A 26221-nucleotide genomic window follows, 5' to 3' on the forward strand; every position below is an offset into this window, starting at 1 on the left:
CCCGCCCGCTCGACTCCCGCCAATCAGCGCCCGCCCGCGTCGCTGCTTTCGGCAGGGGCGGGGCTTGAGGAGGCAGGAAGGGAAATAGGAAGAGCTGCGCGGCGGGAGGGGGGGCAGTCAGAGCCGAGACGCGGATAAGAGCGGCGGCTCGCGCGGCGCGAGACCACCAAGCCCTTCCTACCTCCTTCCCTCCCTCCCTCCGCGGCGGCATCGTCAGGTGAGCGGAGTGCGCCTGCGCGGAGCCAGGTCTTCCTTGCTAGTTTGCTGTCTTGCTCCCCCCTTTTCCCAGTTCGTTCCAAGAAGGGCCTGGGGAACCTCTCCATTTCCTTTCACTTTCTCCTTTCCACCCCCTTTTCCAACACGCCCCTCCTCCCGCACGCCTCTACACCCTCCCCTTGCATGCACGAGCCTAGACAAGCCTACATTCACGGTTTGTCCTACACATGCATGCCCAAACATTGACCCAACTCTCTTTCCCTTCCTGTACCCCGTTCGTTTGTGGAGAGTTAAGGAAGGTTGGGGTGGATAGTTGGGGGGTCGGTGGTCTGCACTGCCCTCTCCAGAGAAAAGTGGGACACACACACACACACACACACAAAACCTAAGGAGGGAAGCCCCTGGCTCTTCTTCCCCTCTTGTACCCCATAAATGCAATTAAATCTGGAGGTGGGTAGCAGCGTTATTAGGATCCGCCTAAAATCGTGCTGAGCCTCTTGGCTAGAAATGATGTTTTCGGCGCAAGCAAGAGTGAGTGAAACGCTTTGGGGTGGGGGTGGGTGGAAATCTTTTTAACAGCCGCAGTCAACTATTTGTAGCTGATGGACCCTCGGTGTGTTTTTCGGTTTTGTGCATTCAGAAGGGAGCAAGAATGCAACGGTTGGGGTTGGTTAATTGGGGAGGGTTGTGTGAAGCCAGACCCGGTTGGGTGTAGTAAATACAGCTTGTGACATAGTAAAGCGGCTCCCCGGCTTGAGAAAGTTTTGTGAGTTGTTGACCTTGTGCAAGGAGAAGGCAATCAATGGTTTACAGAGATGTCAGATTCCAGGAAAAAGATAAGGGGATATATAGATTGTTGTTTTTTTGGTCTGCACATATCACAAATATTTTATTTATTTTTTATTTATTTTGTTTGTCAAGCATGTATGAGAAAACAAGTGTAAGTATGAACATAACATATAAAACATATAACTATAAACAGGTATAAGTATATACATAATAAATGAGTACAAATAAATGGATAAATGGGAACAGTAGGACAGGGATGGTAGGCAAATATGTATAGTATATAATATTTAATAGGGAAAATGTGTATATGGGGTGGGGAGCTGTTTTTGGATTGAGCTGTTTAAAAAGAGTCGTCTTGGAAGGAAGAGCAGAGGAGAAAGGAGGGCTGTGGCAAGGTCACTTTTGAAACATTTAAGGCCAAATGTGGGGTTTTTCTCTTTTGTGTTTCCTGATCAAAACCTGAGTCTGAAGGAAGTGGGAAGGAGAGAGGTGTGGAGTTGCATCTGTGAAGTTCACCCACTCCATGGGATGAGTTGGTTTTGCCAACTCGGTTTCCACTGGATGAAGTTCTTCTTGGCGTTCAGTACTGATAAATACCCCGCTTTAAGAAGCTGGAAGAAAAGACAGGGAAGTTGAAGGCGAAATGGGAAATCATGCAAAGAAGCGAACTTTTCCCATCCCATAATAGCTTCCTCTAGGGCTGGGAAGAGACATCTCTCAACTTTGAAGATGGGGAAAATCCAACCAGGGAGCAAGGAGAAGCAGAACCATTTTTTTTCTCCTTTTTGCAACCAGAAAAATGACATGCGTGTTTAGAGAGGCGGAAGAGCATCACACACATCTGTAAAGGATGCTTCAGATGGATGGGGAAAAATGGTACTAGAGAGGGGACAGGGTAATTTGCACAGAGAAGATTCCCTTAGAGCTTAGACCAGGGGTCTTCAAACTCAACAGCTTTAGATAGATAGATGATTAACAGATAGGTATTAGAGACAAACGATAGATGGATAGATAGATAGGTAGATAGATAGATAGGTAGATAGATAGATAGGTAGATAGATAGATAGGTAGGTAGATAGGTAGAGAGAGAGAGAGAGAGAGATCAGGGGTCTTCAAACTTGACAGCTTTAAGACTTGTGGACTCCAACTCCCAGAATTCCTCCTCCAGTCATGTTAGCTCAGGAATTCTGGGAGTTGAAATCCACAAAAACTTGAGAAAGTTTGAAAACCCTTGCCTTAGACCCAGCAAAGGTGTAAGTAGAGAGTAAATTTGGGTACAAGGACCAGGTTCTAAAATCCTGGAACAAAGTGATAATCCAACACAAAATCCCTTTATTTATTTTTCAAGTTCCTAAGCCCTTTGTGCTCAGATTTTTAAGATTGGCCTTTCAGTTTTTATGTTTTGTATGAGAAATAGCTCCATTGTTTTCAGAGGGGTCCTGCAAACAGCATTGAGGCCGCAGGGTCTCTATAATAAGGGACGGTCGCTTTCATAAGGTTGAAAAGAAGTGAGGGATGAAGCCCGATGAGGAAGGCAGCTGGTTGCCCATCCCTGGCTTCTCCTTTCAACCTTACGAAAGTGGCCATCCCTTGTTACAGAGGTAGGGAAGGAAGGAAGAGGGGTTTTTTTTGGGGGGGGGGGGGTTTAAAGGCAATAATTCAGATGTGATCTTGGAAGGGACAGAGCCAACACTCAGTCCCCAACTAATAAACAAGATGACGGAAGTGAATTGAATCTTAAATAAGTTGTTGTTGTCCTTAGGTGCCCTGCCCTGAGAGCGGATGAGTCAGTCAGGTGACTAACATCCGTGGAGCACTTAGCCATGGTTCTGCTGGGGAGTTTTGTTTGCAACAAGCAACCTCAGCTCTCCAGGCAGGGCGAGCGATTCCTAAGAGCAGCTTTTTTAGGCCCCGCTGTAGTTTCTGTCTGTCCTCTTTCATAGAAGTCTAGAACTGGAAGAGGCCATTGGAGGTGGAGTTCTCATCTCACAATCAGGAGGCTGCGAGTTCGATCCTAGGAATAGACTCTCCTACTCGAGTTGGACTAGATGACCTCCAAAGTCCCTTCCAACTCTGTTACTCTATATTCTATACCCGTGATGCAGAGGTGGCATTCAGCAGGTTCTGACCAGTTCTGGAGAACCGGTAGTGGAAATTTTGAGTAGTTCGGAGAACCAGCAAATACCACCTCTGATTGGCCCCACTAGCCCCATCTATTCTCCGCCTCCCGAGTCCCAGCTAATTGGCTGGGTCTTCTTTGATTGCCCTGCATAGGAGAATGGAGCTGGAAAGCAGGTTAGTGGGGTGGGGAGGGATTTTGGGGACTTTGCAGTATCCTTCCCCTGCCATGCCCACCAAGCCTCGCCCACCAAGCCACGCCCACAGAACCGGTAGTAAAAAAAAAAAAAAAAAGAATCCCACCACTGGTTTTCCAAGTCTGAGATTCTAACCTCAATTTCTGGGCTGTCTCTTCTTCTAATCCAGCATTTGGAACCTTGGTAACCCTGATGATGATTGTAGGTAGCCCTCGACCTACGGCATCCATTGGAACCAGAATGTCCGTTGCTAAGAAGCAGGTGGTTAAGTGAATCACACCCCATTTTATGACCTTTTTTCCCCAAACAGTTCAGGAAATCTCTGCAGTTGTTAATTGAAGCATGGATTTCTTAAGCAAATCTGGCTTCCTCCCCATTGACTTTGCTTGTTGGAAGCCAGCTGAGAAGGTTGCAGATGGCAATCCTGTGACCCTGGCATGCTGCATTTGTCATAAAGAGATGGCCAGTTACCAGTGCCTGAAGTTTTGTGCACCTGACTGTGGAGATGCTGCAATAGTTGTTAATAGAATAGAAATAGAATACCTTTATTGTCACTGCATTCCACAAATACAACGAAATTTGAAAGCTACTCCAGCACAGTTCCCCAAACACCACATCACAATTACACTACAGAGTTTTAAAAATTAAAATAATTATAATAATAATAGGACTAAATCACAAATGCACTGTTTGATTCAAGACAATTATTGCCTTGGAAAAGAAATTGTTTCTCAGTCTATTAGTCCTCATTTTAAGACACCTATAACGTCTCCCTGACGGTAACAGTTCGAAATATGAATGTCCAGGATGAGAACCGTCTGTGGAAACTTTTTGTGCTCTAGAGAGGAGTCTGGTCTTCGCAATCTCTTCCAGAGAAGAAAGAGATGATTTTTTTGTGCTGTGTTTATAACTCTCTGGAGCATCTTCTTATCCTCTGCAGAGCATCCAGTATACCACACCGTTACACAGTATGCCAAAATGCTCTCGATGGTAGAACGGTAAAAAGTAACCAGCAACTTCTCACCCAAACCACTCTTTCAGCAACCTTAGAAAGTGTAGGCACTGTTGGGCCTTCTTTGCAGTGGCCACAGTTAAGTGTGAGAACTGCTTATAAGTTTTTTCAGGGCTCTTGCAATTTTGAACAGTCGCTAAACAAATAATTGGTAAGCCGAGAGCTACTTATACAGTATTTATAATCCATTAAACTTGATTATGCCCATCTCAGTGGGACTGCTTCTTTATGTTTGCTCCAGGTTTTCTGCTATCAAAACAGATGTTGAGACATGTTTGGAAAAAGTGCAGAAAAGAGCAACTAAGTTGATTAAAGGCCTTGATGAAGAATGGTTGCAGGATTTAGGTTTGGCTAATCTAGAGGGGGAAAAATGACTAGGGGAGACACGATAGCAGTATTCCAGTATTTGAGGGGTTGCCACAAAGAAGGGGGGGGGTCAATTTATTTCCCAAAGCACCAGAAGGCAGGACAAGAAACAATGGATGGAAACTAATCAAGGAAAGAAGCAACCTAGAATTAAGGTGAAACTTCCTAACAATTAACCAGTGGAACAACTTGCCTTGAGAATTTGTGGGTGCTTCATCAACTTGTCTGAAATGGTATAGGTCTCCTGCTTGAGCAGGGGGCTGGACTAGAAGACCTCCAAGGTCCCTTCCAGCTCTACTCTGATTCCTTTTTTATTTTATTTTTTTATATATTTATTTTTAGGTAGGTTTGGGATTGCAGACTTCATGTTGAGAATTATGTCTATGTTATTTTTTTGAATCATGTCTTGAGAAATTTATTTTTGACTATGCTGTTGGAAGCCTCTGGAGATAGTTTATGATAGACAATAAGGTTTTGAGGTACCTTAGAAACATGCCAGTTTATATTTACATAAGCATTGGTAGGCCATCAGGTAACAGGCAAAAGTCTATGTTGTTATTTTCTCTGCAGCCCCAGTGTTCACAGTAGACAATGTCTCAATTCACACATTGCACTAAGCCTGTAATGAGTTTGATTTAGGCTTAGCATATTATATGAATCCAGCCATTGTGGGTGGCGAAGTATAATTTATAGCTTGAGCAAAGTAGCCAATTGTGTCTTATCAACAAAGCATCAATACATTTGTACTTTGAGTATTGCTATTTTAGTGTCAAAAATGATTATTGTTTGCTATTTTACCCTCAAGCTGAAAGGCTGGGTATATATAATACTTTGGATTTTATTCTGGAACGTTGCATCAAAGCGTATAGAAGTCTTCCAGGATCCCAATAAAACATGCATTTAAAAAAAAAGAGTTACAGAGAGGTCCTCATGTTCTTCTACAATTGCTTGTTCGGAATCGCTTCTGAAGTGCTATGCATTGGTTATTTCACAACTTTGTGTGCTGCATTAAATACAAAAGACTGGAGGATTCCACAGTGGGTGGGAACTCAAAGCAACCTGCATTGCTGACTTTCTGACATTTCTTTTTTTCTTTCTTTAAATGAATGTATTAATGATTATAACTGCAACTGTTAACAACGAATGCAAACTAAATGAGATGAGTAAAACGTGCAAAGGAAACAAGAAAGTAAGAGTATAGTAAAGAGAAAAGAAACCAATTGGCATAGTAAGAAATCTCTTTAATTTTTCCCCTAAGCATTTGCTCTTGTCTCTCTCTATTTCTGCAGTGGAACCTTAATTGGAATATCCAAACATAGATAAGATTCTTTGTCCCGAGTGACAGACTAAAATTATGGCAGGCCGGAAAACTTGCTTTTAGATTGGGATTGCCACACTTCTTTCTTTCTTTCTTTCTTTCTTTCTTTCTTTCTTTCTTTCTTTCTTTCTTTCTTTCTTTCTTTCTTTCTTTCTTTCTTTCTTTCTTTCTTTCTTTCTTTCTTTCTTTCTTTCTTTCTTTCTTTCTTTCTTTTTTTTCTCTTAAAGTGCCCCGGGGTGGGGAGGGGGGGAGAGTAGAAGGAGAAGTGGATATGCCATTTCCCTTCACTTGCTAGATATCCCAACACAAAAGTATCACAAGAGATTTGCTGAAGATGCTGATGGCTTATGCTACTGAGCACAACACCTGCCTTTATTATTATTATTATTAATTTTTATTAAACAATTTTTCTCATATACAACATCATTTCCATTCATTGCAATGCTTCTGTGACGATATACATACTTTTACATAAATCTTAACTATCTGTACATTTATCTATATTCCTTAATCTATCTCTGTCCACTATAACATTTACCTTAATTATCCTATGGTCATATTCTCTATTCATCTCTATATCTATTATTTAGCCAGTCATACAATGTATTCCACGTCAAGTAATAATCCATTTCTTCTCTGTCTTTTATCTCCATGGTCAGCTTGTCCATCTTGGCACATTCTAATATCTTTTTTTATCACATTTTCCTCTACTATTCTTTTTTCAATTTTGTACGTAGCGTTATTCTTGCCAGTTAATAAATGTAGCATTAAATATTCTGTTTTCTTACCATATCTGCCATTTTTGCAGTCTTGAAAAATGGCTCATTGAGGGGTTGTTGCTGTTTTAGAGTTGTTATTGTTCCTGGACACCTAATTGGATGTGTTAAAAATCCTCAGATACTTTTAGACTGTTTGTTCCCATGTCTTTGTTGACAAAAGCACGGGTGGTTGGCAACTATCTATAAAATTCACAAGTATGTCAGGCCTTTTTCCTGTGGTCTATGCCTGGATTTGTTTTTGACAATATCCTTACCCTGAGGTGTGTAAGCTGATTAAAAAACAACAACAATCCAGGGCTGGGTATTCTAGGTGGTCCTCAATTTACGACCACAATTGAGCCCAAGGTTTCTGTCATTAAGTGAGATGCTCGTTAAGTGTGTTTTGCCCCACTTTACGACCTTTCTTGCCACACTTGTTAAGTGAATCACTGCAGTTGTTAAGTTAGGGACATGGTTGTTAAGTGAATCTGGATTTCCTCCTTGACTTCGCTTATCAGAAGGTCCCAAAAAGGGAACATGTGACTCCAGGATACTGCAACCGTCATAAGTATGAACAAGTTGCCAAGCGCACTGAATTATGATCACCTGACCATGGGGATGCTGCAAAGGTCGTAACTGTGAAAAACGGTCATAAGTCACATTTTTTCAGTGCCATTGTAAGATTGAACGGTCACTAAATGAACTGTTGTAAATCAAGGACTACCTGTATTAAGATAGTGTGTAGCAAAGCAGACCTGTTATATATAACTAGCTCTATACCCATGTTTCGCTACAAAACTATGTGATCAGGCTTAGTTTTTGGGGAGGAAAATAAGGGGGAAAAATTCTGCCTCTGTCTATCCATCGGTATTCATTCGGCTAGTGTCCTGTCAGTGTGTGAGAGAGTTGAGGGCTGTTTGGAAACTGAAACAGTATTTGCTGTATGAGCAAGGAGACAGCAAGGAGCCTGGGCGTGGCTTACCTCAACTGTTCTGTACTAAAGTTGGTTGCTACTCTGAAACTGAAACTTCTCTCTCCCCTCTGCTTAGTGTTTTGCACTTGGAAGAGATTTCTTTTCGGGTGGGGAGGGGGAATAAAACTCCTTAGCATCAGAGCGTGTTAATAATAATATAGGAAATACTAATGCTGTTGATGGTCATTTCAAAAAATCCTTTCTTAGTGAGCATCTAAAAGCCAAAAGGAGCATACGTGCCAAATTTCAACTTTGTAGGCTTTACGGTTCTGGAGATTTTGCAATGATGCATGAGTGGTATTTCGCTTTTATACATATAGAATATTTGGGTTCTGACTGCAGAGGAGATACGTTGTTTTCATGTATGGATCCCAGTAAGCTGCTCATCTAATGTGCGGTCCAAATGTGATCCACATTGATTGTATTTTCAGGTGTGTGTGTTTTTTTTAAAGAATTATCTTTAAAGACTATTCTCGGGTCATCTGTGTCAGGAGGCATTGTAGATATATTGCTCTACTGGTTTGTTTTTTTAAAGAGATGTTTACTTGGATTTTTGCCATCTCTTTTCTTAGTTTGGCAAAGGAACACATGTTTATGGAAAAGGAACACTTCAAAAATCTCATGTGGAGATGCCACATCAGTAGTCTATGAACCATCACTTAATTAAAACAATCGGCTGGATTTAGACATCAGTTACTCCTGTGTTGACAAAATAACAACATAATGAGATATTTTTTTATTATTATTCCGAGGTGGCGTAATAAGCTGCTTTGTTATTTGATAGCTTGGTTTGTGCATCTTGGGGGAAACAATTTTATTTTTATTCTATTTTATGGGTCACAGGGATCGGGATCTTGCTTGTTATAGCTGCTCTCTCAGTGATGAAAACTAGGAAACTGGAAGTCAAAGGGAACAACAAAGGAGGTGTACAATTTCATTTCTGGATTTTTATTTAATGCAGTTGTTTGTTGAGGAAGCAGATAAATGTTTGCCTTCCATTTATTTTTCTTCCTGGGTAAGCCTCCGATTTAGGGAGGAGAAAATGGGACGGTGGGAATAATTTAGCACTGTTTTCCGCCAAATGATGTTGATGCCTTCTTTTTTAAAATTAGAAAAACAAAAAATAATTCTGACTTGTTTTTGGTTGGTTGATCATATATACCTACAGTATTTGTGCTCTCATGTATGGATAACCTGAAGCCTGGAGTGTAATAATAACTGTTTCCAGCTTGTATATTAAAAAAATTGAAATCTTCTGAACTGAGACTGCTTAATATTCATTCGACATGTAAATTTGATTTTTTTTTAAGCCAGTGCCTGTCTCTTAGGGTTAAAATTCAGCTTTTAATACTGGAAACTAATGAAGGATAGAAGCAACCTAGAACTAAGGAGAAATTTCCTGGCAGAACAATTAATCCATGGAACAGCTTGTCTCCAGAAGTTGTGAATGCTCCAACACTGGAAGTTTTTAAAGAAGAGATTGGACAGTCATTTGTCTGAAATGGTTTCCTGCTTGCATAGGGGGGTTGGACTAGAAGACCTTCACGGACCCTTCCAATTCTGCTATTCTGTTAAATGACGTGTATCATGCTAGATCTGCATTTACAAGATGATTGATATTTCTTGCCTTGAACTTTTTAAAGTGATTGAAAAGGTCACAGTTCCGCAGAACATTCTTCAAAGTACTAAATTTTACAGATCAAGAAATACTTTGGAATAGTTTGAGTTTCTTGAGTATTGTATTTGAACGGTATTGGCTAACATATGTCTTACTCTCAGGCTGCTGGGTTGGATAAAATCTTTTGAAATTTCATGATACCCAAGGACTGAGAACATTGCCCTGATGTGGCATTGAGACCTGTTTAACTTTGTTTTTAATTTTTTTCCCTTGTTTTATTGTGTGAGATTTCAAAAAAAATTCTGTCTCTTTATTAAACTGTGGTGCCTGAAAAATTATCTTGAACTTCCAAGGACTTTATGAATGCCATTTAAAATGACCATGTTTCTTAAACGACCAAAACTAAGAATGTAATATATACATTGTATAAGCCATAATGTATGTTTTTCCTTGCATCCCTATAATGACAAGGAGCAGCTGTAAATTGACTCTACAACTAAATCAAGATCTTTTCTGTTCTCAGATTGCTCTGTAAGACCAGTTAATATTTGCAATGGCCTAAATTTCAGTAACATTGACTCTGAGGTGGAGATCTAATCTAAACTAATCTTGACCCTTACTTCAAATCAAGCCTTTATTATGGTCATGCGGACAACACTGATAGAAACAAGCTAGTAAAAATGAACATATGTAAGGATAAAAGTGTATAACAAATATTCAAAGCAGATGTTACATAGAGAGAGACAGAGAATTGGGCAAGCCAGTTATGTGAGAGAAGTGACAGATAGAGCTCATGCTATCCGCCTAGATAATTTTTTAGGATAGAGTAAATATCATCCAGTCATCCAGGATTTCCTGTAGTATGAGAGCAGTGAAAAAGCATATGACCCAAGGCCTCTTTTGAGCTGATGGATATGGAGGACTGGTTTTGTCGTCTTCCAACAGAATGGCAGCAGGCGATGCATCCAACCTGACTCAAAAGTCAAGACAATTTCAGGAGGGATGGTATCTACAGTAAAAAAAAAGACCCAAGTGTTGGTGAGGCTGGAAACCAAGAGATCTAGATTTGAAAATAAATCTCCCAGACAGACTGTCAAAGAACGTTTCAAACGTTTTTTGGAGAGAGTCCTAAGAAGTTATGTTCAGATGTTCCTTTAACCATCTTATTTGCAGCCGGGGAGGGCAGAATGAAGAATGATGTCTAGTTTAATGAAAAGAAGGACTGGGGTGACATGAGAGCAGTGTTCCAATATCTGAGGGGCTGACACAAAGAAGAGGGAGTCTGGCTATTCTCCAAAGCAGTGGTCACCAACCAGTTGGCCGGGGACCACTGGTGGGCCATGAGAAAATTTTGATGGTCCGCAGAGAAATGTCACCCCCAAAGCAATTAATCCAGGCTGTGTGGGAACACAAAGCTGTGCTGCCCACATGGCCTGCGGGAACACAAGGCTTGCATCACTTGCATTTGCGAACAACACGAGGTAGTGAGGGGAAGGGCGGAAAGGGTGGAGTGGGGAACTTGTCCCACGCGTCTGGCCTGGCCACCAGGCTGCTTCTTTCTGCTTCTTTCTTCTTCTGCTTTTGGCTGCACACAAGGAAAGCAGCAAAAGTCTTTCTTTCGCTCCCCCAAACTCCGCCAGAAATGAGTCTTTGGGATGCTGCAAGGCATCCTGCTTCAAGAGGTTGCACCAGCAAAGACTCATTTCTGGTGGAGTTTGGGGGAGAGAAAGAAAGACTTCTGCTGCTTCTGCTGCTTTCCTTCGCATGAAGCCAAAAGTCTCTCTCTCTCTCTCTCTCTCTCTCTCTCTCTCTCTTTTTCTCTCCCCCTCCCCCCCGAGAACGGAGCTGGAGACAGTATCCTACAATCCCAAATAAAGAATGATCGATCGGTAGAAAAACAGGGTGGGGGATTTTCCTGCAGACTTTTTGGAGGATTTTCCCAGGGTCTCTGGTCCACAGGATTTAAAATGATGAGTTTGGTGGTCCCTGAGGTCCAAAAGGTTGGCAACCCCTGCTCCAAAGCACCTGAAGGCAGGACAACAAGCAATGCATGGAAACTAATCAAGAAGAGACCCAACTTAGAACTAAGGAGAAATTTCCTGACAGGTAGAACAATTAACCAGTGGAACAACTTGCCTCCAGAGGTTGTAGGTGGTTCAACATTGGAGGTTTTTAAGAAGATTGGACAGCCGTTTGTCAAGAATGGTATAAGGTCTACTACTCTTAAGATCTCCCAAGGGCCCTTCCAACTCTGCTATTCTGTTACTGTGAAGCTACCTGAACAGAATTGTGTAAGTCTGAAAGTACATCTCTCCCTCCACCATTTCCTTTACAGCCAAAGAAACTAGGGAGGGTCACTTCCAGGCCTCTTGCTCTTCCCATAATCTCTGGGCTCCATTGCCTTTCATTTCATGATTCCCTTTTAATGACTTGACTCCAGAGTTGTAAAAACACTGGAGTTTTTGAGAAGGGATTGGACAACTATGTTTCTGAAATGGTATAGAGTTTCCTACTTGAGCAGGGGATTGGACTAGAAGATCTCGCAAGGTCCCTTCCAACCTTGTTTTTCTATGTTCTATGATGCTTGCTATTAACTGGTTTTTTAATAGCTAGATTGGCTTAAAGTGGCCCTTTAAAACAATAGGAACACATCCTACTTTTGTCTTGATGCTGTACTTTTTATCAGCTGTGCACTTGTGGGTGGTTGTTTATTTGTGGAGAAAAAGAAGCTACCTTTCTGATGCAGTAGGCAGTTACGGCCGTTTTATTCCTCGTAAATTTAGGTGTAGAAAACAGTCTATTCAGTTTGCACTCCAGCCAGTATGTCAGTGTGTTCTTATTTACCAGCCAGATTTTGGCATGGCCTTCTTAAATCTCCTTTTCCTTTGTCTGTACTGTACCAGAGGTCAATTTTGGAAACATCCCTTCATTTGTCACTCAGCTGCCAAAAACCACTTGGGGCATCTTCATTCTTGAGTCAAACAAAGGAACAGCTGACTTGAGCAAAAGGAGAGATTCTCAAACAGCAGCTGAGGAAGGGAATAAAGATATCTGTGTCACAATTTGGGAGAAGGCAGCTGCTGTTGCTGCTTGTCATACTTCTGAGAATTCATTAGCTAATGAAGTTAAAAGAGCAGAGTCATTCTTTTGCCTGGCTGATTTCTGTTAACCGACAAGAGTTTTAGTTAATGTTTTGAAAACAAACTTAGAGCTTTGGTACCAAGCAGTCTGGTATTTCTCCATAGCAGAGGAACTAACCTGCAAAGGTGCTCTCTGAGCTTGGTTGTTTTCTTGCAGATGTTTCATTACCCAAACTAGGTAACATCCTCAATGCAAATGGTATTTCCCTTCTAGCACTGATGATGTTACCTAGTTATGGTAATGAAACATCTGTAAGAAAACAACCAAGCTCAGAAAGCACCCAGGACCCCAATTAAAATTATTTTTCTAAAAAGTCAAGCGTTCAAAAGTTAAGTTTTAAAAGCTGCTGGACCAAAGTAAGATTTTTTTACCCCATGTGACCTAGCTATTCTTAAGACTCTACATAGAATAATTTTTTATTGAAATCTGGGACAGATGAGAAACTTGTCATCTGGGAGTGTAGCCTAGTCCCATGATGGTGAACCTATGGACGCATGCTGGAAGTGGCACGCAGAGCCATCTCTCCAGGCACGCCAGCCATCGTCCGTTGTTCTTCCGTGTTCATGCGCCAGCCAGCTGGCCTTCATGTGAGTGGGAGCGCTGGAAACTGGAAGAACAGCTCCCCAGTGCGCCAGCTAGTCTTCACGCACGCATATATGTTAAAAACCAGAAGACCAGGTGGCCGACGCGCATGCATGCACCGGGAAACTGAGCTTCCAGTTTTTGGCACTCCTGCATGGTGCCTCAGAGAGCTACTGTTTTGGTTTCTGGCACACGCATGCGCTCTTGTTTTGGCACTGGGTGCCAAAAAGGTTCACCACCACTGGCCTATTCCACTAGATGTCTAACTCTTGCTTCCCTCCCAAATCACAGCATAGGAGGGAAAATGTCCTATTCCTATTGCTTCCTTATCAGGCATACTTTCCCCCTTTGTGGCTGATTTGGCACACCTTTCCCAAATGGAAGAAAAAGCCAGATTAACTGCTTTTGTGTGACCTGCATGAAAGATAAAAGGTATAATAACAGGGTGTGGCATGCAAAAGGACATTGCCCCCGATACTATTCAACAGGTGTAAGGGGTTGATCCCAACCTCCACCAGATCCAGTTCTCCCTTCTACTTTAATTTTTTATGCAGTTGAAAAATAAGGAATTCACTGCAAAAGAAGAATCGAGCCAAATTATTGTTCCCAGAGCAGTAAGAACAAAATTGGCAAATGCATAAAAGGAAACATTTGAATAAATAAACTGTCCTTAATTTACAACATCAGAAATCTTTGGCTACCGGAATTGTGCAATGAATGCCAGATTTCTGGATATTTTTAGTGTACAGTACGGCAAAATTTCCTGAAAGAGCAGATCTTTTCCTATAAAAATATAATGGCCGTTTCTGAAGAGATGACCCTGAATTTAAGACAAACCCATGGTAGTGGAGGCCAATGCAAAACAAAAAAAAATTATGCCTGCATTAATGGAGTTTCAGTCAATTTAAGATGAGTGTGTTAAAGGTAAATTATGTACAAGAGAAGTTGGATCATTTTCAGATAAACTCAGTATCTTCATAGAAATATGGTAAAGCGTGTTAAAAATACCATCACTGAAGAAATCTAACCCATTTAAATGTTTATCTTCCCATACTGTCAAATGGATCTTTTTAACTCAAATTGTCTCATTTTTTGGTCATTCTCCCAATTTTTGCTGCCAAACTTCCAAGCTTAATTTTAGGCATTTCCCACCAAAAACTTTGGATGCAATTCATCATGTCCTAAGCAATAAAAGTAGACATTGAGGTCCATTAAGGAAGCTGTTTTCTTTTGTTATCTGATGCTGGAGATCTGCTTTTTAATGTGTCGATGATGTAGTAACATTTAGGCTTTCTCTTCAGACAGAAGATGCTAACAAAAGTCAATATTTCTGAAAGCTGCACAAATAAAGCATTGGTTTTTTTTTTAGAAAAGCAGAGTGCATGTGGAGGCAATTAGAATATTGCTGTACATTTGTAGAAATTTTTTTAACTGAAATATGAAAATGAAAAAGTGCTGAGATTAAAAGGCAGTTTATTTTGTTTTCACACCTTTCTCAGGAAGTAATTTTTAATAGAATACAATGCTTTTAATAGAATAGAATACAGTGCTTTTAAATAGAATTAAAAAGTACCTGAAAGTGGGAAACATCCAAGTGGTTTAAAAAGCTGCGAACTAATCCTTAATTTTTGGCTTTGCCTATCTTACGAATGATTATGTCTTAAGAATGATTGCTTTAAATAAGAATATTTCTTTTCTCTATGGTGTTTGTTGGTATAATTCCTACTTGTTTCTTCCTTACAACAATCCAGGGGAGGATAGTCAGTCTGCAAAGCGGGACTGGATCAAGATCACTTGAGATACGATTAAGTTGAAATTTCATCTTGGATTTCGTTCACAGCTGTGAAAACAAAGATCCCAATTATTTTGTAAAAACATGCAACTTTGTTCTGCAATAAAACGTTGCAATGGGTTCAAGAATCCAAACATTCTTTTTCTGGGCTGTTTTCCCTCCTTAAGATGAAGTCTTTCTAAATTTTGGCAAACTTCAGCTTCTTTGAAGCCTGCAGAAAGCACCTCTGCCTTGTGTAAGACAAAGTGTGAATGCTGCATTTGTGTATTTTGTGATCTTTTATTTATTTATTCATCCATCACATTTCTTTTACCACCCATTTCACCTAACTGACTTTTCTTTGTTGGCTCGGAAAAAGAATTTTCCCAAGATAAACTCAGTTTGCTAGAATTGTGGGTGAATTTGAGCAGATCTGGTAATCTGTGCAGGACAGATCCCTAACGGTCAACTAAAACAGGCAGTGAAAGGGTAAAGAAATTGAATCTGGACCACTCTTCCAATTTTCTGCACATGTGCTTCTTCACCTACGGCCATAATTAAGCCCCACATTTTTGTTGCTAAGTGAAACATTTGTTAAGTGAGTTTTGCCCCATTTTTGCCACCTTTCTTGCCGCTGTCATAAAGTGAAACACTACCATTGTTAATTAGTCACATGGTTGTTAAATGACTCTGGCTTCCCCACTGACTTTGCTTGTCAGAAGGTCACAAAAAGGGGATCCTGTGACCCCAGGATACTGCAACCATCATAAATGTGAGTCTGTTGGAAGCAGAGGTGGCATTCAGCCGGTTCTGACCAGTTCCAGAGAACCAGTAGCAGACATTTTGAGTAGTTCAGAGAACTGGCAAATACCCTCTCTGACTGGCCCCACCCCCATCTATTCTCCGCCTCCCGAGTCCCAGCTGATTGGCTGGGTCTTTTGTTGCCCTGCATAGGAGAACAGAGCTGGAAAGCAGGTTAGTGGGGTGGGGAGGGAATGGGATTTTTCAGTGACCTTCCCCTGCCATGCCTACCAAGCCACGCCATGCCCACAGAACCGGTAGTAAAAAAATTTGAATGCCACCACTGGCTGGAAGGAGTCAGAATTTGGATCACATGACCATGGGGATGCCACAACGGTTGTAAGTGTGAAAAAGAGCTATAAGTCACTTTTTTCAGTGCTGTTTTAACTTTGAACGGTCTGTAAATGAACTGTTGTAAGTCGAGGTTTAGCTGTACCCAAACACAGCAATAATAAAAACCTTGGAACAGCTTCTCTCCCCAGAATTTTTTTGCAGTGTCTAGTTTTCCAACAAATCTGAGGACTTAAAGACTATATACAAGAGTCCGTGCAATGACTGTTTGAAGTTACAATGTCACTGAAAAAAAGTGACTTACGACCGTGATCACACTTAAAACCATTGCAAGCATGATTCAACTGGGGCGTGATTCAACTGGTGTTACTACCGGTTTGGTGGCTACGTTTTGCACACGCGTGTGTAAAATAACCTTAGGCTGTGCCACCCGGACAGTTGAAAAGCACTGTGCACAGGTGCACAGCGTTTGAAAAGCCTCTTTTTTCCTGCTTTTTCAACCTCAGCTGTGCCGCGCAAAGCAGCTGAGGTTGAAAAAGCAGGAAATAAAGGTCAGGTAAGAGCCCAGGCGGGCGGGCGGGCCAAACAGCAGCAAACGCAGAACTGGTTCTGTGTCTGCTGCTCTTCAGAGCTACCAGCTCTAGAGAACTGGGCAGAACTGGTAGCATCCCACCCTTGATTGCAAGGGATCAAAAGTCAGGCACTTAGCAACTGACTCTTACTTATGACGGCTGCAGTGTCCCTGGGAGATCACGTGATCTCCTTTTGCAACCATCTGACCAGCAAAGTGAATGGGGAAGCCAGATAACAACCGTGGTACTCACTTAACAAATGCAGTGATTCACTTAACAACTGCAGCAAGGAAAGCCGTAAAATGGGGCAAAATTCACTCCATAGCTGTCTCACTTAGCAACAGAAATTTTGGAACTCCATTGTGATCATACATCCAGGTCTGTCTGTGCTTGTTTTACAGCCTGATGCATGTGTGAGATCCTGATGGGATTGTATTGTTGTTTTCTCAGCTGTATGGAAAATAACAACTTGAAATAGTGTATTTTTTTTAGTAGGAGGGAACTATCACCTTGCTGGTTGAACACTCCCCCCCCCCCCCCGGGGGGGGCAGAGACATTGAAAACAGCGTGGGTGGCACTTAACAATTTTGCAAATAGGAAAAGGTTGATCTTGTCTTTTAAAATAAAACAATATTTAAAAAGAAATATGGGAGAAATATAAATATATAGTATTACGTATTTTGACTGCAGCCAGAATTGCTTATGCCCAACGTTGGAAACATGCATGTATACCAGCAGATGAGTTGATTATTAAAAAAATAATGACTTGTGCCGAGATGGATACATTAACTCTGTTGTTACAAGAAAGAGAGAGAGAGGAGACCGAATATTATAAGATTTGGGAAAAATGGTATGACTGGATTGAGCAAAGATAGATAAATGGATGGTGAAAAAATTTATGATAAGCAACATATAAGTTAAATATTTACATTTGCAGAAATTGTATATATTTGTAAATAATGCACAAAATAGTAGTATAAGATGTATGTTACAAACTGTTGAAGTTAAGATAGTTACATTCTTTGTTTGTGTTAAAGTTATAAAAGATTAAGAAAGCTTATTTAAAAAAGTAAAATAAAGAGGAGGGGAGGTGTTGGAAGAATTATCTTCTGGGTTCAATTCCAAGTGGGAAGAAAGAAACTGGAAACATGGAGGCTGTTTGGAAAGATAGTTTAATGGTGGACAGGACCACATGGCTTGGAGCTCCAAAGTAAAAAAGCAAGATCACATGCTTCAGGATGTTGGGTGAAGGAAAAGAAGAAAAGGGCTTTGGGCAATTCCTATTATAGCTCTACCTGGAGTAGATCTTTGTTATGTAAAATAGACTGGCCTAGGCCAGAGTAATGGTCCATTAGCAAAGGTGGGGGGTAGAGCTGAGTTTCTGCTTCTCTGAGTTTCTACTTTTCTTTTTAGGGGAAATATTCTGCCTTTTTAGTATATCCTAAAATATTTCATTTTCCTAGGAGACGGGTGGTTTTAACTTCCAACAGAGGTAAATCAATTGCCTTCCAATGATGTGTTGTTGTTTTTTTGCAATTTGCAAAGTTTTGCTTCGCAACCGGCTTAATCATAACAGGCTGACCTTAATCTCACACACGTTTATTTCAAGTGACTTCACCTTGCTCGTGCTGTGCTTCTTGACAGGCACCTTACAAGTACCCGAAAGTTCCCCAAAACATAACTAACTTGTTTTCCTTTTTGTTTACCTCTCCGCCCAGCCTTGCTCTGCCTTGTGGGTGTCGCATTTGTGGCGTTTTTGGACTGCCCCCGTTTCCCTATCAAAGTTGCCTTTTTTCTTTTTTTTCCTGCTGGGTTGCCGTCCTGTACCTTTAAGAAACCAGCCTGCTCAGCAGTGCCTTAACCTGCTGAACCTATCTTGCTAGCAAGGAAAAAGTTCTTTAAATAATAGATATTAGCCTTTACCAATTAGGATTATAAGCTTTGCAAACAGGGTGGAGTTTTCCCAGTTTGGCCAGTCATGTTGCAGAAAGGTGGGGCTTGAATGCAAAAGGATAGGCTGCACTGGAGTACCAGCTTCCAGTGAAGTTAATCTGGGGTGAAGCAAACAGGAAAAAAAAATTGTGCAGAATTTGTGGGTAGGCTTGGTTTTTTGTTGTTTTTGTTGTTGTTCGAGTGCTTGATCGCGTTCCACTCGGGGTCTAAGGCAACCCTTCTGGCTGACCAAAGTAGTGTTGTTTTTCCGAGGTTGGCAGGCTGTTATAACAGGGAGAAGCCAAACAAAAGGGATCTTTTGGAGCAGGAAATCAGGTGCCCAGAAACAAACTTTGTTTTCCCGTGGAAACTTCCTTAAAAAGAAAAAAGGGAAAAAAAGAAAGTTGGGTCAGGGAGAGGAAAGATAGTTTTACAGTGCTGTAAACTAACAGGTCTGTTTCAGGATGACAGGGCAGCTTCTGGCTGTGTGCTCTTTTTTTAAGCTTTTCACTTTTGGGGATCTGGTGGGGTTTTTGGGGGTGAGGTTGGGTGGGATGAGGGCTTTCTTTTCCAGAGGGGCTGAAGTTGTAAAGTGAAATGCTTCCTTGGGGCCAGGGGCTGTTTGTTGTTTCAGCAGGCCTGGGGAATCTCTTGGGCAAAGAGTTGAAATAACAGAATTTGTGGAGGCTTTTTTTTTTTGGGGGGGTTGCAAACAGCCCAAGTGGTGAAACCCAGCTGGGCTGGTGTGTCAGTTCTCCTTTTGCAGCTGATTTTGTTGTAACTGGGAGTGAATAAGAGACCTTCCTTTCTTCAGGTGTATATAATTTGGGGTGTTGCTTTGAAACCTGTGCAGGAGTGAGTGGGCTCCGGAGAATAGCAGGAAACTGCAAGGAAAAAAAATATAGTCTCTTACTTGGGAATTGGGGATGTGCAGCTTGGTGGTTGATAAATACCGTATCTTTTGCTGTCCCTTCTAGGTAGCCCTTGACTTATAACCCTTTTCATTTAGTGACCCTTCAAAATTACAAAAAAAAGTGACTTTTAATTGGTTTTCATGCTTACAACCTTGGCAATATCCCCATGGTCACGTGGTCAAAATTCAGGCAAGTATTTATGGCATTTTCCCAGGGTCACATGATTCTTGCCTAAGCAGGGAGTTGGACTAGAAGATCTTCAAGGTCCCTTCCAACTCTGTTATTCTGTTCTTCATTCCATTCCATTCCATCCTAATCCTATCCTATCCTTCCCAGCTGGCTTCCAACAGGTCAGATCAATGGGGTTGGGTGGAGCCAGATTCAATTAATGGCCGCACAATTCACTGAACAACTGTTGCGATTCACTTCACCATGGCAAAAAAAGGTTGCAAAGCTCCCTTTAATGACTGCTTTGTTTAGCAACTGTCATGTTCGTTAAGTCAAGGACTAACTGTACTCTTTGGAGTAAAGCTGCCTATTTTGGAGGCGACAGGAGTGTGTACCTCCGAGTGTTAAGAGGATATGCCACCGTGTGAGAAGGAAGTTGTTGTCAAGTTGCCGGCTTTTTTATTTCTGAACAAATGTGCAGTCACGTTTTTTCATGGATTGGCCTATGCTTCAGCTTGCCTCAGCCTTGACTTCTCTGGGATGAAAGTCAGGGATTTGGGCAAGGAAGGGAGGTGTCAGCTGTTCGGAGCAAATGTTTTTATATCTGGGACGGTTTCTGGAGGCCATGAAAAGGACCAGCTGTCTTTCGGTTGCCTACCCCAAGGTAAGGAAGTGTTGGTGGCAACGGGGACATGTTGACAATCAGATCTGAAGAGGGTGGGACCCTAGGCCAGTGCTTTCCAGTATCTTAAGAGGCCTCCCAGTGAAGTCAGTGGAACCGACCGTGGAATTAATTGACGTGACTTAGGATTTTGACAGATTGGACAGGAGGAAAAATCCCGTTGCTATGTGTGGTCGAGTTCTCCCTTGCTTGCAAGGTGTCATGCCCCTGGTGGGGACTGACTCTGAGGGAGAGGAGGAACAGCCGAAGGGGAGTGGAAGTGTGGTTCCATAGGTTGTGGAGGAGGCTGGGGAAGGGCAGAGGCCGGCTGGGCAGTCAGAGAAGAACCCAGGCCCATCCCCCTCCATCCTAGGACATGCAGGGAGGAGAAGATAAGGAAGAAACGTGGTCTATTGGGGAGGAGAGGGCCTTGATCCTCTTCATGGGCTGCAGCTGTGACAACTGGATAAGAGGACGGACATGTGTACGGGCGAGCGCTGGAAACAAAGCGTGGAAATATCTCTAGTTTATTGTTCCTCTCTGAGTTTGGTGTCCTTCCCAGTGTGTGTTCTGATGTCTGTGGATGTCTTCAAGCCCTTTTCTTGCCTGGTTTGTGTTGTTTTTTACTCTTTATAATTTAAACTGCATTTCCTCCTTCTTGTAACTGGTTGTGTGGGAGTTTTTTGTCTCCAGTCAAGAATATTTGGAGCTTGGGAGCAAAGTGAAGGAATAAAAGGGGCTTCATCTGTTTTTTGTGACTGTTTATTTTGTATCCCACCTGGGTCATCAAATGCTCGAAAAACTTCCCTCCAGGTGCCGTTGACTCTCCCAACAAATTGGACAGAATAGAAATGGGCTGACTTCTTCCATTCCATCATACCTTTTCTTTTTCTTTCTTTTTAGAAAGCAACATTTCAAATCTCCAATGCCTTGCCTGGCGAAATGTTCTTTTGTATTCAGATAAGGAATTTCTCTGTATGTTTTAATGCACATGTTTGAACAATTCAGGTTTTAGTGCTGGGGATGCTACATGCCAGCTGTATGTGTTGTATGCAGGGAAAGCAGATGTCTTACAGTTGAATTTTTTTTAAAAAAGTTGATTTCAACTTGCTGTTTTGTTAATATTTTTATATGCAGCTGGGGAATTCTGGGAGTTGAAGTCCACACATCTTTAAAAGTTCCTGAGGTTGAAAAACAGTGTTGTATTTCATTATTAGAGGAGTTGTCACCCAATCCCCCTTCCATCTAATGTAATGATGCTTGGCTTTGCTTATTCATCTCTTGAGAGTTATACAGGTAGTCCTCAATATACAACTGTTCATTTAGCGGCCGTTCAAAGTTACAATGGCATGAAATAAATTACTTAGGATTGGTCCTCACAGTTACGACTGTTGCAGCATCCTTGCATGAGCGAAATTTGAATACTTGGCAACCAGTATGCATTAACAATGATAGCAGCATCCCAGGGTCAGAAAAGGACTGTAAAATTAGGTGCAACTCGCTTCACAGCCTACTTGCTTAGCAACAGAAATGGTGGCCCCAGGTGTCGTAAGTTGAGGACTACCTGTAATATATAGCATGAGGTGAAGGAGTCAGAGTCAATCCTTTCCTCTCTTCAATGAAGTTTCTTGAAGCGGTTGATATTGCTCTCATCCTAATCTAATTAGTGGTGGTTATGAAGCTGAGAGAAGAAGGAAGGGGATCCACAGATGATTATTTGAGTTCTTTGGAAGAATGGAAGGATAGATGGAATCTAAGAACAGTGTTGGGCAGCTTCTGTGAGCTGTTCACACAACCTTCCTCTTCTCACTTGGCAAACCACTTACAAAGCGGAATAACAGATTTGGTGATGGGACCTTGGAGTTCTTCTAGTCCAGGGTTCGGCAACCTTAAACACTCAAAAGAGCCACAAAGTTCATAACCAGAAGCCCCCCATTCAATTCTGGAGCTGACCGGAAGTCCAATTCCCCCCACCATAGCGCAACAACCTTTTTTTTCCTCTGCTGGCTGGAAGTCCGGTTCCCCCACCATAGAGTCTCCTCCGAGCGCAGCATCCTTTTTTTTTCCTTTACCTGTCCTAACCGAATGCCCTACCAATTGTGGAGCCGACCGGAAAACCTGCCCCTTGCCATAGAGTCTCTTCCTGGTGCCACGTGCTCCTTCCCCACCCAGAAGCTCTTCTGAAAATTGTGGCGGCGACCGGTGACAGGGATCCACAGCGGAGGGATGAAAGAGCCACATGCGGCTCCAGAGCCATGGGTTGCCAACCCCTGTTCTAGTCCAACCCCCTGCTCAAGCAAGAGACCCTATACCCATGATGGCGAACCTATGGCACGCCTCCTGGAAGTGGCTTGCAGAGCCATTTCTGCCGGCACATGAGAGGTCGCCCAGAAAAGCACCACTGCACATGCAACATGGTTGTCTAATCTCTTCTTAAAAACTTCCAATATTGGAGCATCCACAACTTCTAGAGGGTAATACATCCCACTGGTGAATTGTTCTCACTGTCAGGAAATTCCTCCTTAGTTCTAGGTTCCGTCCAGTTTTGACTTTTAAAGGTGGGTTGCGCAAGAAGTATGACAAGTCCATTTTTTAAAAAGGTATATAAGTTGGCAAATTCATCAAATTTATAGATGGACAGTTGAGGAAGGAAAAATAGAAATAAAACAAAATAGAGCAAGCAAAGACAGTAATGCATTTAGCCTTGGGCTTTTATTTGCCGAAGAAGAAGAGAGATTCAAATGACTTAAACCGCTGCAAGTTTTCAAGAGTAATTTAGACCTGGCCAAACAGTTAAGAATTGGAGAAGAAAAATGCAAATAGGCTTTGCTATCTTATCCCAGCCATTCAGAGGCATGCAGGGACTGTGGCGATTGCTTTACACGGGGTTCAAAAAAGCATTGGCGTGCTTGAATTTAGCCATTGTGGTTTTCAAACCGTAGCTTATGGCTTAGGCTTTCATCAAACTGATTTGTGCTTTGTGCCGAAACACGTGAAACCCAGTTCAATTTGTGTACCCGGTAAACCACCACAATTAAATGGTGGCTTAGAATAGTGTATGAAGCTTGTCATTTTTCTGTGTTCTTGTTGTTCACAATACGAAATTTAAGACACACATCTACAAAACTGGGCCAAGCTACCATCAGCTCATTTTCTGGGGCTTGTTCCAGCCCTCCATCTGTGAAACTAATAAAATCCTGATGCATTCCTCTGCTCCACATTGGTCAGACCAGACCATATTCCAATTCCTTTAATAACTACAAAACAGTTAGTAGTGGCAGGGAAACAATCTCAACAAGGCCATTGCTTCCTTTTTAGTCGAGCCCTTTAAAACAAGCTGCCCTTGTGTGCCCTCTGTTTCAATTTTCCCAAATTTTTAATTTTGTAAAGTGGAGGGAAACTGTCAGGTTTCTGATTTTGTAGCCCTGATAAATTCCCTGTAATCCAGGCATATCACAAAGCTTATTTTATACTCCAGAGATGGTATTCAGCAGGGTTTTGACCAGTTCTGGAGAACCCATAGAGGAAATTTGGAGTAGTTCAGAGAACCAGCAAATACCGCCTCTGGCCACGCCCCCTTCTATTCTCTCCCTCCCATTGAGTCCCAGCTGATCAGGTGGGTCTTCTTTGGTTGCCCTACATAGGAGAACGGAGCTGGAAAGCAGGTTAGTGGGGTGGGGAGGGAATGGAGATTTTGCAATAAGCTTCCCCTGCCACACCCATCAAGCCACGCCCACCAAGCCACGCCCACAGAACCAGTAGTAAAAAAATGTTGAATCCCACCACTGTTATACTCGGAAGAATAGAATAACAGAGTTGAAAGGGACCTTGGAGGTCTTCTAGTCTAACCCTATGCTCAAGCAGGAAAACCTATACCATTTCAGAGAAATGGCTGTCCAATTTCTTCATGAAAACTTCCAGTGTTGGAGCATTCACAATTTCTGGAAGCAAGTCATTCCACTGATTAATTGTTCTCACTGTTAGGAAATTTATCGTTAGTTCTAAATTGCTTCTCTCCTTGATTAGTCTCCATCCATTGCTTCTTGTCTCAGGTGCTTTGGAGAATGGGCGTTGGTTCTTACCTGATACGCCCCTTCTCGGCGAGCCGTGAGGAGCATCCAGAGAGTGGGATGTGCTTCTGAGTCCTCTTCTTGCAGGCTGAGCTTTAGCTGAGGAAACGCTCCGCCCCCTCACGTGACTCCATGCAGCGTTCCCCCAGTTTTTTGCAATAACGAGAAGAAAGGTTATGAAGTCCTTCTAATCAACTATTGGCTCCTTGGCTGAAACAAGAGTCCCCACCAGATGGAGGAGCTAGGGTGGGGCTGGATGCTCCTCGTGGCTCGCCGAGAAGGGGCGTATCAGGTAAGAACCAACGCCCATTCTCCCTCGAGCCGCTCGGAGCATCCAGAGAGTGGGACATACCAAAGCTTGGCTGTCCTACGGGTGGGACTCCGTCTGGGTCGGAAGCCCCTCCGGGTCACTGATGACCCTCTGTAGGACTCGTCGGCCAAACAAGGCCTCCGCTGAGGCATATACGTCTATTTTGTAATGCCTGATGAATGGGGATGGAGAGGCCCAGGTGGCTGCCCGACAAATGTCAGCGATTGGGGCTTGCGTGGCCCAAGCCGCCGAAGTAGCTGCACTCCTGGTGGAATGAGCGGTTATTCCACCAGGTGCGGGCAGAGATTGTGATAGGTAGCACCTGGCGATAGTCGCCCTGATCCAGCGACTGATGGTTGAGGGAGAGACTTTGAGCCCCAGCGTCCTGGGCTGAAAGGAGAGGAAGAGGGATTCTGATCTTCTCAGGGGTTGTGTGCGCTTAATGTATATGCGCAAGGCCCGTCTAACATCTAGGGTGTGCCAAAGGATATTCTGGACGCCTCCTTGAATAGGGATGGATGGAGGCGCCATTCTGCTTGGTCCACCGTGGCCCTGCTCAGCCAATCCGCCTGGATGTTGAAGATTCCGGAGATGTGTTCGGCTTTTAGTGAGAGGAGGTTGGATTCTGCCCAACGGCAGAGACGCTCAGCCTCCCTCATCAACTGAATAGACTGGGTGCCCCCTTGCCTGTTGATATGGGCTTTGGCCGTGACGTTGTCCGTGAGAATAAGGACGTGGCGTCCGCGAACCAGGGGGAGGAAGCTGCGCAGGGCCAGGTGGACGGCGTGAAGCTCCAGCCAGTTGATGCTGCATCTTTGCTCTATCAACGACCACTTGCCCTGTGCCGAGAGCGAGTTGATGTGAGCGCCCCAACCGGATAGGCTGGCGTCCGTGGTGAGGGTAAGCCGCTGAGGTTCCGTGAAGAGGTGGCCCCTGTTGATGGCGGGGTTGGTCCACCAGAGGAGAGATGTGAGGACCCTTGGAGGCACCTTGACTCTGGACTTCGAGTTGCTTCTTCCGGATCTTTGGAATGGGAGCAGGAACCACTGAAGGGATCTGCTGTGTAAACGGGCCCAGGGAATAATTGAGATGCATGAAACCATCTTACCCAATAATTTAGAGAGGTCAAGTAACGCCACCCTCCTTGATCGCCTAATCTGTTTGACCAGAGCTTGAATGCTGAGGAACCTCTCCGAAGAGAGGAAGACCTTTTCTGTAACCGAATCGATTATAGCTCCCAAGTGGGTGATTCGGGTGGATGGGGTCAGTTGACTCTTTTGCCAATTGACGAGGAACCCGTGTGCCAGTAGAGCGGAGAGAGTGGCCCTGGTATCCCTGACTGCCTGGGTCTTGGACGGGGAGAGAATAAGGATATCGTCCAAATAGCAGTGAGGCGGATGGGAACGCTCCTGAGGTGAGCCGCCAGGGCGCGAGGACCTTGGTGAAGGTCCTGGGGCGAGGCCAGACCAAAGGGGAGGGCCACGTATTGATAGTGAAGGTTATTATAACAGAACCTGAGGAATTTGTGGTGAGAGGGCAGGATTGGAATATGTAGGTATGCCTCCGAGAGATCTATGGAGGATAACCAGTCTCCCCGCCTGGTACCCAAGAGAATCGATTGCAAGGAGTGCATTTTGAATTTG

The 26221-nt window shown here is 43.0% G+C and overlaps 1 protein-coding gene across 8 annotated transcripts in view; it reads left to right on the top strand.

Annotated features, from left to right (window-relative positions):
• The first annotated feature begins 115 nt into the window (after nucleotides 1–115).
• Nucleotides 116–26221, top strand: part of ZFAND6 (zinc finger AN1-type containing 6) — a 64385-nt gene continuing 38279 nt past the window's right edge. For 3 of the 8 annotated variants that reach the window (XM_026677040.2, XM_026677044.2, XM_026677045.2), the window contains exon 1: nucleotides 116–217. The gene's annotated coding sequence lies outside the window, so the exon portion shown is untranslated. Of the gene's footprint in view, nucleotides 748–18502; nucleotides 18792–26221 lie in introns of those variants that run through there. The other 5 variants (XM_026677041.2, XM_087972630.1, XM_026677046.2 and 2 more) reach the window with 3 other exon arrangements.

Source organism: Notechis scutatus, chromosome 11 (assembly GCF_049901735.1).
Source record: "Notechis scutatus isolate UNSWTSFEM ecotype Mainland chromosome 11, rNotScu1.2, whole genome shotgun sequence".
Lineage (NCBI taxonomy): Eukaryota > Metazoa > Chordata > Lepidosauria > Squamata > Elapidae > Notechis > Notechis scutatus.